Raw genomic sequence first — 9,913 nt, 5'->3', positions numbered from 1 at the left:
TTCTGATTTTTTTAATCATATTTTTTTCTGTAGCTTACTTTATTGTAAGAATACAGTATAATACATATACCAAATATGTTAAATGTTTTTTGTCTTTTTTAAATAAATTTATTTTTTATTGGTGTTCAATTTGTCAACATATAGAATAACACCCATTGCTCATCCCGTCAAGTGCCCACCTCAGTGTCCATCACCCAGTCACCCCCAACCCCCCGCCCACCTCCCCTTCCACCACCCTTAGTTCATTTCCCAGAGTAGGAGTCTTTCATGTTCTGTCTCCCTTTCTGATATTTCCTACCCATTTCTTCTCTTCTCTTTTTATTATATAGCAATCTTATTTAATGACTCTTCCCACTGAGGATATCATTGCATTATAAACTCCAATGAAAAACAAATTCTGGGTTTGTAGAGGCTGAGGAAATAACTTCTCGGAATGATGTCCAGAGCAAAGAATAAACATCTCCTGGGCCAAGTCTCCGGAACCTATTCGGTTTCTGCTGCCTCTTCACCTTCTCCACATTCAAACCGCACAAAGTCTACTACGGACACCCCTTGAGGTTGCACATACTGTCCCAATGTTATGGAGGGATCCAGCAAGTATGGCTGGGACAGCATCTTGGTTTCCGCCTCTCCCCCAGGCTCATCATCCAAAGAGCCAACAGAAAGAGGGGCCATGTCCACCACATGCTGCCCAAGGTGGCGGCCAAGGTCTTCCAGGCTTGCTTTGTGCTCAGGTGTCTCGCAGACCACCAGGGCCCCATACTTCCCGAGCTCCAGGTTGTGGAGGGAGGGGCTATGCATTGCTCCATGGACATAGGAGCCAACATAGAACCCAGCTGGCACCTTCACCCATGCAGCTCATTTAAGAGTCATGTTTTCTCCCAGTTTCCCTATTGCTAAGGCTAGCTGATCCTTGAGGCAGCCTTCTTTCTCAGGCCCAGCTGGAAGTTCAGAGAGCTCAGAGGAATTCAAGAAGACTTTACTATACGTGGAGAGTTGATCCTAAAAATATTTCTATTTTTAGTTTTTTAAGAAACCTCCATACTAAGAAAGAACAGCAAATAAAACTACACCAAGCAGAAGAAGAGAGTTAATAAAGATTCAAGCAGACCTCAATGAAATAGAGACCAGAAGAACCATAGAACAGATCAACAAAACCAGGAGTTGGTTCTTTGAAAGAATTAATAATTGATAAACCATTAGTCAGCCTTATTAAAAACAAAAGAGAAAAGACTCTAATCAAAATAACGAATGAAAAAGGAGAGATCACAACCAATACCAAGGAGTACAAACAATTTTTAAAATACTATGAGCAGCTATACGCCAATAAATTAAGCAATCTAGAAGAAATGGACACATTTCTGGAAAGCCACAAACTACCAAAATTGGAACAGGAAGAGATAGAAAACCTGAACAGGCAAATAACCAGGGAGGAAATTGGAGCAGTCACCAAACCTCCCACGACACAAAAGTCCAGGGCCAGATGGCTTCCCAGGGGAATTCTATCAAACGTTTAAAGAAGAAACAATATCAATTCTACTAAAGCTGTTCCGAAAGGTAGAAAGGGACAGAATACTTCCAAACTCGTTTTATGAGGCCAGGATCACCTTAATTCCAAACCCAGACAAAGACCCCACCAAAGAGGAGAATTATATCAATAATTCATCAATATCCCTGATGAACACAGATGCAAAAATTCTCAACAAGATACTAGACCATAGGATCCAACAGTACATAAAGAAGATTATTCACCATGACCAAGTGGGATTTGTCCCAGGGATGCAAGGCTGCTTCAGCACTCATAAAGCAATCAATGTGATTGATCATATCCACAAGAGAAAAAACAAGAACGATATGTCCCCTCAATAGATGCAGAAAAAGCATTTGACAAAATACAGCATCCATTCCTGATCAAAACTCCTCAGAGTGTAGGGATAGAAGGAACATTCCTCAGCATCTTAAAAGCCATCTGTCAAAAGCCGACAGCAAATAACATTCTCAGTGGGGAAAAACTGAGAGCCTTCCCTCTAAGATCAAGAACATGACAAGGAAGTCCACTCTCACCACAGCTATCCAACATAGTACTGGAAACCCTAGCCTCAGCAATCAGGCAAAAAAAAGAAATAAAAGGCATTCAAATTGGCAAGGAAGAAGTCAAACTCTCCCTCTTCACAGATGACATGATACTGTACCTAGAACACCCAAAAGACTCCACCCCAAGATTGCTAGAAATCATACAGCAATTCGGTGGTGTGGCAGGATACAAAATCAATGCCCAGATATCAGTGGCATTTCTATACACTAACAATGAGACTGAAGAAAGAGAAATTAAGGAATCAATCCCTTTTACAATTGCACCCAAAAGCATAAGATAACTGGGAATAAGCCTAACCAAAGAAGTAAAGGTTCTATACCCTAAAAAGTACAGAACAATTCTGAAAGAAATTGAGGAAGACACAAAGAGATGGAAAAAATATTCCATGCTCATGGATTGGAAGAATTAACATTGTGAAAATGTCAATGCTACCCAGGGCAATTTACACATTTAATGCAATCCCTATCAAAATACCATGGACTTTCTTCACAGAGTTGGAACAAATCATCTTAAGATTTGTGTGGAATCAGAAAAGACCCTGAATAGCCAGGGGAATATTGAAAAAGAAAACCAAAGCTGGGAGCATCACAATGCCAGATTTCAGGTTGTACTACAAAGCTGTGGTCATCAAGACAGTGTGGTACTGGCACAAAAACAGACACATAGATCAATGGAACAGAATAGAGAATCCAGAAGTGGGCCCTCAACTCTTATGGTCAACTCATCTTTGACAAAGCAGGAAGGTCTATCCAATGGAAAAAGGACAGTCTCTTCAATAAATGGTGCTGGGACAATTGGACATCCACATGCAGAAGAATGAAACTAGACAATTCTCTTACACCATACACAAAGATAAACTCAAAATGGATGAAAGATCTAAATGTGAGACAAGAATTCATCAGAATCCTAGAGGAGAACACAGGCAACATCCTTTTTGAACTTGGCCACAGCAACTTCTTGCAAGATACATCTGTGAAGGCAAGGGAAACAAAAGCAAAAATGAACTATTGGGACTTAATCAAGATAAAAATCTTCTTCACATCAAAAGAAACAGTCAACAAAGCTAAAAGACAACCTACAGAATGGGAGAAGATATTTGCAAATGACCTATCAGATAAAGGGCTAGTATCCAAGATCTATAAAGAACTTATTAAACTCAACACCAAAGAAACAAGCCATCCAATCATGAAATGGGCAAAAGACATGAAAAGAAGTTTCACAGAGGAAGACATAGACATGGCCAACAAGCACAGAGAAAATGCTCTGCATCACTTGCCATCAGGGAAATACAAATCAAAACCACAATGAGATACCACCTCACACCAGTGAGAATGGGGAAAATTAACAAGACAGGAAACAACAAATGTTGGAGAGGATGTGAAGAAAGGGGAACCCTCTTGCACTGTTGGTGGGAATGTGAACTGGTGCAGCTGCTCTGGAAAACTGTGTGTAGGGTCCTCAAAGAGTTAAAAATAGATCTGCCCTATGACCCAGCAATTGCACTGCTGGGGATTTACCCCAAAGATACAGATGCAATGAAACGCCGGGACACCTGCACCCCAATGTTTCTAGCAGCAATGTCCACACTAGCCACTCTGTGGAAGGAGCCTCGGTGTCCATCGAAAGATGAATGGAGGGGATCCCTGGGTGGCGCAGTGGTTTAGCGCCTGTCTTTGGCCCAGGGCGCGATCCTGGAGACCCAGGATCGAGTCCCACGTCGGGCTCCCGGTGCATGGAGCCTGCTTCTCCCTCTGCCTGTGTCTCTGCCTCTCTCTCTCTCATTCTGTGTGACTATCATAAATAAATAAAAATTAAAAAAATTAAAAAAAAACAAATCTAAAAAAAAAGAAAAAAAAAGATGAATGGATAAGGAATATGTGGTCTATGTATACAATGGGATATTACTCAGCCATTAGAAACACAATTACCCACCATTTTCTTCGACGTGGATAGAACTGGACGGTATGATGCTGAGTGAAATAAGTCAATCGGAGGACAAACATTATATGGTCTCATTCATTTGGAGAATATAAAAATAGTGAAAAGGAATAAAGGGGAAAGGAGAGGAAATGAGTGGAAACTATCATAGAGGGTGACAGAACATGAGAGACACCTAACTCTGGGAAACGAACAAGGGGTAGTGGAAGGGGAGGTGGGCGGGGGTTGGGGTGACTGGGTGATGGGCACTGAGGGGGGCACTTGATGGGATGAGCACTGGGTGTTATACTATATGTTGGCAAATCGAACTATTTAAAAAAGATACAAAAAGAAAAAAAGAAAAAAAAAAGAAACCCCCATACTATTTTCTTCAGTGGTCACGCCATTTTGCATTCCCACAAATAGTGCAATAGTTCCTTTTTCTTTCTTTTTTTTTTTTTAGAGAATTTTTTTAAGCTTTTATTTATTTATGATAGTCACACAGGTAGAGAGAGAGAGACAGAGACATAGGCAGAGGGAGAAGCAGGCTCCATGCACCGGGAGCCCGACGTGGGATTCGATCCCGGGTCTCCAGGATTGTGCCCTGGGCCAAAGGCAGGCACCAAACCACTGCACCACCCAGGGATCCCAATAGTTCCTTTTTCTCCACATCCTCGCCAACACTTGTTGTTTCTTGTGTTTTTTATTTTAGCCATTCTGACAGGTGTGAGGTGATATCTCATTGTGGTTTTTTTTTAAGATTTTATTGATTTATTCATGAGGGACACAGAAAGAGAGAGGCAGAGACATAGGCAGGGGGAGAAGCAGGCTCCACTCAGGGAACTAATGTGGGACTCCACCCCAGTACTCCAGGATCACACCCTGAGCTGAAGGCAAATGCAGTTAAGGACTCAGCCACCCAGGTGTCCCTCATTGTGGTTTTGATTTGCATTTCCCTGATGATGAGTGATATTGAACATCTTTTCATGTGACTGTTGGCCATTGTATATCATCTTTGGAGAAATGTCTGCTCATATCTTCTGCCCATTTTTAATTGGATTATTTGTTTTTCGGGTATTGAGCAGTATCAGTTCTTTGTATATTTTTGGAGAGACCCTCTATTGGATGTATCATTTGAACATATTATCTCCCACTCTGCTGGTTGTCTTTTAGTTTTCTTGATTCCTTTGCTGTCCAGAAGCTTTTTATTTTGATGTGGTCCCAATAGTTTATATTTTGTTTTTCTTTCCCTTGTCTGAGGAGACCTATATAGAAAAATACTGCTATGGCTTATGTCAGATAAATGACTGCTTGTGTTCACCTCTAGGATTTTTGTGGTTTCAGGTCTCACATTTAGGTCTTTAATCCATTTCAAGGTTTTTTCCCCTCATTTTGCCACAGTGCTTTGGTTTTCCTCCTACCTTGCTGACTGGTCTTGCAAGTCTCCTTTTCTGATTCCTTCTTATCTCCTCGATCTGTAAATCTTGGTCTTTGCCTTTGTTACTCTATTGATGATTGCATTCAGTTTCAGGACTTTAAAGAATTTATACTCTGATGGCTCTCAAATTTAATCTTCAGCTGCACCTCTTTTCTGAACTCAAAAATTGAATCTACCTATTTGAAATATCATTTAGATATCTTATAGTCCTTTTAATATTAATTTTCCTACAACCAACTGATTCGTCTGGGATTTCTTATTCCCTTCCATTTTTTTCTATAGAATTTATTACCATTTGACTATATATTTTATTTTCCTGTATGTGCAAACAGAGGAATAATTATGTTTACTGCACTAGAAAAGAAGGTTTATGTGAGCAAGAGCTTTTCTTTTTAAATATATGTCCCTCATACCTTAATGGTTCTTGGCATATAATGGGTATACAGTAAATACTTGTTGAATGACTAAGCAAAAGGTTGGCAGTCTATTTGGGGGAAAAGGAAAAATTAAAATGATTAGTTTTTCGTTCTATTGCATAGGTGCAACATTCTCAACAGTACACTTGACAAACTCGATCTTTTACTTCATTCATATAAGCATATTTATATAGGAATAAGAATCAGAAATTTTAGCCCTCTTGTCAATCGTTCCCAGTGTCCCTGTTGGTAAGAATTAGTAATCTTTATTCTTCATTCAAGCTCTCTTCTTAAAAGATAACTTCGTATCATGTGGACAAATATTTCTGTTGTGGCATTTCTTTTAAATTTTGATGGTACATTTCTGGTCGTTGACCTCCTCTCCTTGGCTCAATCTGTCAAAGCGACAAGTTGTGTGCAGGCATCTCAAATACCGTGTGGTTGAGGTCTGGCAATCATAAATTTTGATGATTATCTAAAATAATCCTCGCTCAAGGAAGGAGAAAACGAATGGGTAACATTCATTTTTTTCTTTCATTCACTCACACATTGGGTAGATTAGTTTTCACTGCCTGCTATACTCATTCACCACTGGGTTCTATAGCACTACATTTAAGGATCAGAAAACTCCAGTTAATTCCAACTCTGATACTTTCTCTCTGTACATGCTGCTGTTCCCAGCTTTATTTTCTGTTCCCTATTAAAGGGATTATATCCCCCCTACTCCTAAAGACAGTCATGGACATGTGATTTGCTTTAGTCAATGAGATGTCAGCAGATCGTAGTATGCTAAACTCCAGCAAAAGCACAATGGAATATTACTCAGCCATTAGAAATGACAAATACCCACCATTTGCTTCGACATGGATAGAACTGGAGGGTTTTATGCTGAGTTAAGTAAGTCAATCAGAGAAGGACAAACATTATATGGTCTCATTCATTTGGGGAATATAAAAATAGTGAAAGGGAATAAAGGGGAAAGGAGAGAAAATGAGTGAAAATATCAGTGAGGGTGACAGAACATGAGAGACTCCTAACTCTGGGAAACGAACAAGGGGTAGTGGAAAGGGAGGTGGGCGAGGGGATGGGGTGACTCGGTGACGGGCCCTGAGGAGGGCACTTGATGGGATGAGCACTGGATGTTATGCTATATGTTGGCAAATTGAACTCCAATAAAAAAATTAATTTTTTAAAAAAAGCAAAAAGCTTTAAGAGCTACGTGGGCTTCTCCTATTGCCATCTTACCTCTGTCTTGCAAATGAGACAGGGCTGCTGCTTCATCCCTGGTCCTGGAATGAAGGAGATAAGAGACAATGGTTGTGTAGGTGAGAAATAAACACTTGTTATTATAATCCATTGAAATTTGGGTTCATTCTGAAGTACGACTTAGTGGCTTTGGAGGAGGGTCGTAGTTTCTCATACACACACTGGGGACAATAATAATATATTCCTTGTCTCAGTAATGGAGAGGAGCAAATGAAAAATATACATGTGAAAAGTATCACAAAGGTTTACTATGCTATTCACATTATTGTTGGAACTTTAATTATATGCTATTCCAAGATCTAGAGATATCCATGTTTTTTTTTTAATCCCTATGCACCAGTCTTACAATGTAAATAGGATACTTGAGACATTTCACATGGGCAAATTATGCTTTCCTCATTCTTATTTACTTAAATAGGCTGATATTTAGATAATTAATGAAGGATATTAGCTGCAAAAACCATATCCTTAAGACTTAATTCCTTTAAGATGATGCCAGCCTCACCTCTGCCCACATGCATTTATTACATAAATCTTATTTCTTTTCTCTTTCCCCTTGCTGTTGCATTATGTTTCATTTACAGAATTTCTAGTTTGTGTCTGATGTCTTAGAACTCTGAGTTAACTTGATAGGTATCCTATGCAGCATGTGTCAGGGGGCATAAGTGGCAGAGGCTGCCCATTGCAGAGATAGGGTGGACACAAGTTTAAGTGCAGCTTCAGATGCTGCCCTCACTTTCCTAACAGAGGAAAGGCATGTCTGTGGTCTGGGAGGAAATGTTGTCCTGAGACCAGTGGGCTAGTACCTGTGGTTGGTTATATATGCATATAATTATGCATATATACGCATAATTAATCTTCACAAACTTACCAAGTACTCTCATTATTCCAATTTTGCAAATGAGAAAATTGAGGCTCGGTACGGTGAAGTTTCTTGTACAAATTGTTGAAATCCAAAAGCAGTTCCATAACCCAAGGCTTCCCACTCCAAATTCCTGTGTCTTTTCTGTCTTATGTTTTATTTGGACATTTCATTTTGTATGTGGTATCCTGGAAAATACAAAGCTAAGTGCTAGTTTTGGTCATGGCATTAAAGCACCTTATTCTTTAACATGTAAATGAATTCAACTTCAGCAAGAACCTCTGAATATGGTTTTTGTGGCAGGGTATTTGAGAAGCAGGCAGAGAAGGCTGGATGGTGATTGTGATTCCAGTTATTGGTTTATGATAAGCACTGGGTGTTGTATGTTAAGTGTTGAGAGTACTGAGCAATGCCCAATGTGATGGGTAGGCTACATCAGTATCTACTGATTCCTTTGCCCCATATGTATTCAGAGATGCAGGAGAAACCTGAATTTTAAGTTACCCAGATGATTCTGATATGTACAGGTTTGAAAACAACTCACCTAATACACTAAAAACTATATTAGGACAATTAGCGATGATTATATTCAGACCTACTATGTTTCAAAGATAGTGTTAAGTGCTAAAGAAAATTCTAAAAACAAAGAGAAATGGTGTTTTCCTTAAAATATAATTACTTTTCTAAAAAGATTTTATTAATTTATTTGAGAGACAGAACACAAGTTGGGGGCAGAGCAGAGGGAGAGGGAAAAGTAGACTCCCAGGACCCAGAGATCATGACCTGAGCCGAAGTCAGACACTTAACCAATTGAGCCATGCAGGTACCCCTTAAAAGGTGCTTATTTAACAACACAGGAAACAACAGGTGTTGGGGAGGATGCAGATAAAGGGGAACCCTCACACTGTTGGTGGGAATGCAAAATGGTGCAACCACTCTGGAAGACAGTATGGAGGTTCTTCAAAAAGTAAAAAAAAAAAAAAAAAGGACTACCCTACAATCCAATAATTATACTAATAGGTATCTACCCAAAGGATACATAAATATTGATTCAAAGGGATACGTGCACCTGGATGTTTATGGCAGCATTATCAAGAATAGCCAAATTATGAAGAGAGCTCAAATGTCTATCTACTGATGAATGTGTAAAAGAAGTGGTGTATAGACAATGGAAGGTTAGTCATAAAAAAGAATGAAATTTTGCCATTTGCAATGACATGGAAGAAGCTAGAGAGTAAAATGCTAAGCAAAATAAGTCAGAGAAAGACAAAAAGATGGTTTCATACATGTGGAATTTAAGAAACAAAACAGATGAGCATATGGGGGAAATGGAGGAAAACTAAGAAATAAACTCAACTATAGAGAACAAACTGATGGGTAGTGGAGGGGAGGGGGGAGGAGGAATGGGTTAAATAGATTGTGGGGATTAAAGAGAGTATGTGTGATGAGCACCAGGTGTTGTATTTGTGTTGAGTCACTAAATTCTACACCTGAAACTAATATTACACTGTATATCAACTGGAATTTAAATACAAAATTTAAAAGAAAAGTTACTTAGCAAAAGAAGGTAATAAGGTGATTTGTGCATTGTAGAGGTCAGACATTAAATTCCACAGAGATTGAGTAAAATCTGTTTGTCAGACTAAGGTATAAGCAAATTAAAAATAAATTGGAGTCACCTCCTGGATTTGCCCCAAAATTGCTCATTGTTTTTTTTTTAACTCTAAAATTTGTAATCTGAATCTCTTATGGTTTTAGAAAAGGAATGGCTTAAACATTTTTTTAAAAAAGATTCTCTCATTCCCCATGAATAGTGATTTCCGATAGAAAATTCATTCTAATTTAAAATATATTTATTTTCATCTCACATATGAATAAAGAGATATACCCAAGGAACTTCAACCATTTCTCAAAGAGGA

The 9,913-nt window shown here is 39.0% G+C and overlaps 1 pseudogene; it reads right to left on the bottom strand.

Annotated features, from left to right (window-relative positions):
* Window positions 1-321: 321 nt before the first annotated feature.
* Window positions 322-9,913, bottom strand: part of LOC129515519 (elongation factor Ts, mitochondrial-like) — a 110,590-nt pseudogene continuing 100,998 nt past the window's right edge.

This window comes from Nyctereutes procyonoides, unplaced genomic scaffold (assembly GCF_905146905.1).
Source record: "Nyctereutes procyonoides isolate TBG_1078 unplaced genomic scaffold, NYPRO_anot_genome, whole genome shotgun sequence".
NCBI lineage: Eukaryota > Metazoa > Chordata > Mammalia > Carnivora > Canidae > Nyctereutes > Nyctereutes procyonoides.
Note: the sequence above shows the minus strand (reverse complement) of the source record. Positions and strands in the feature narration are given on the sequence as shown.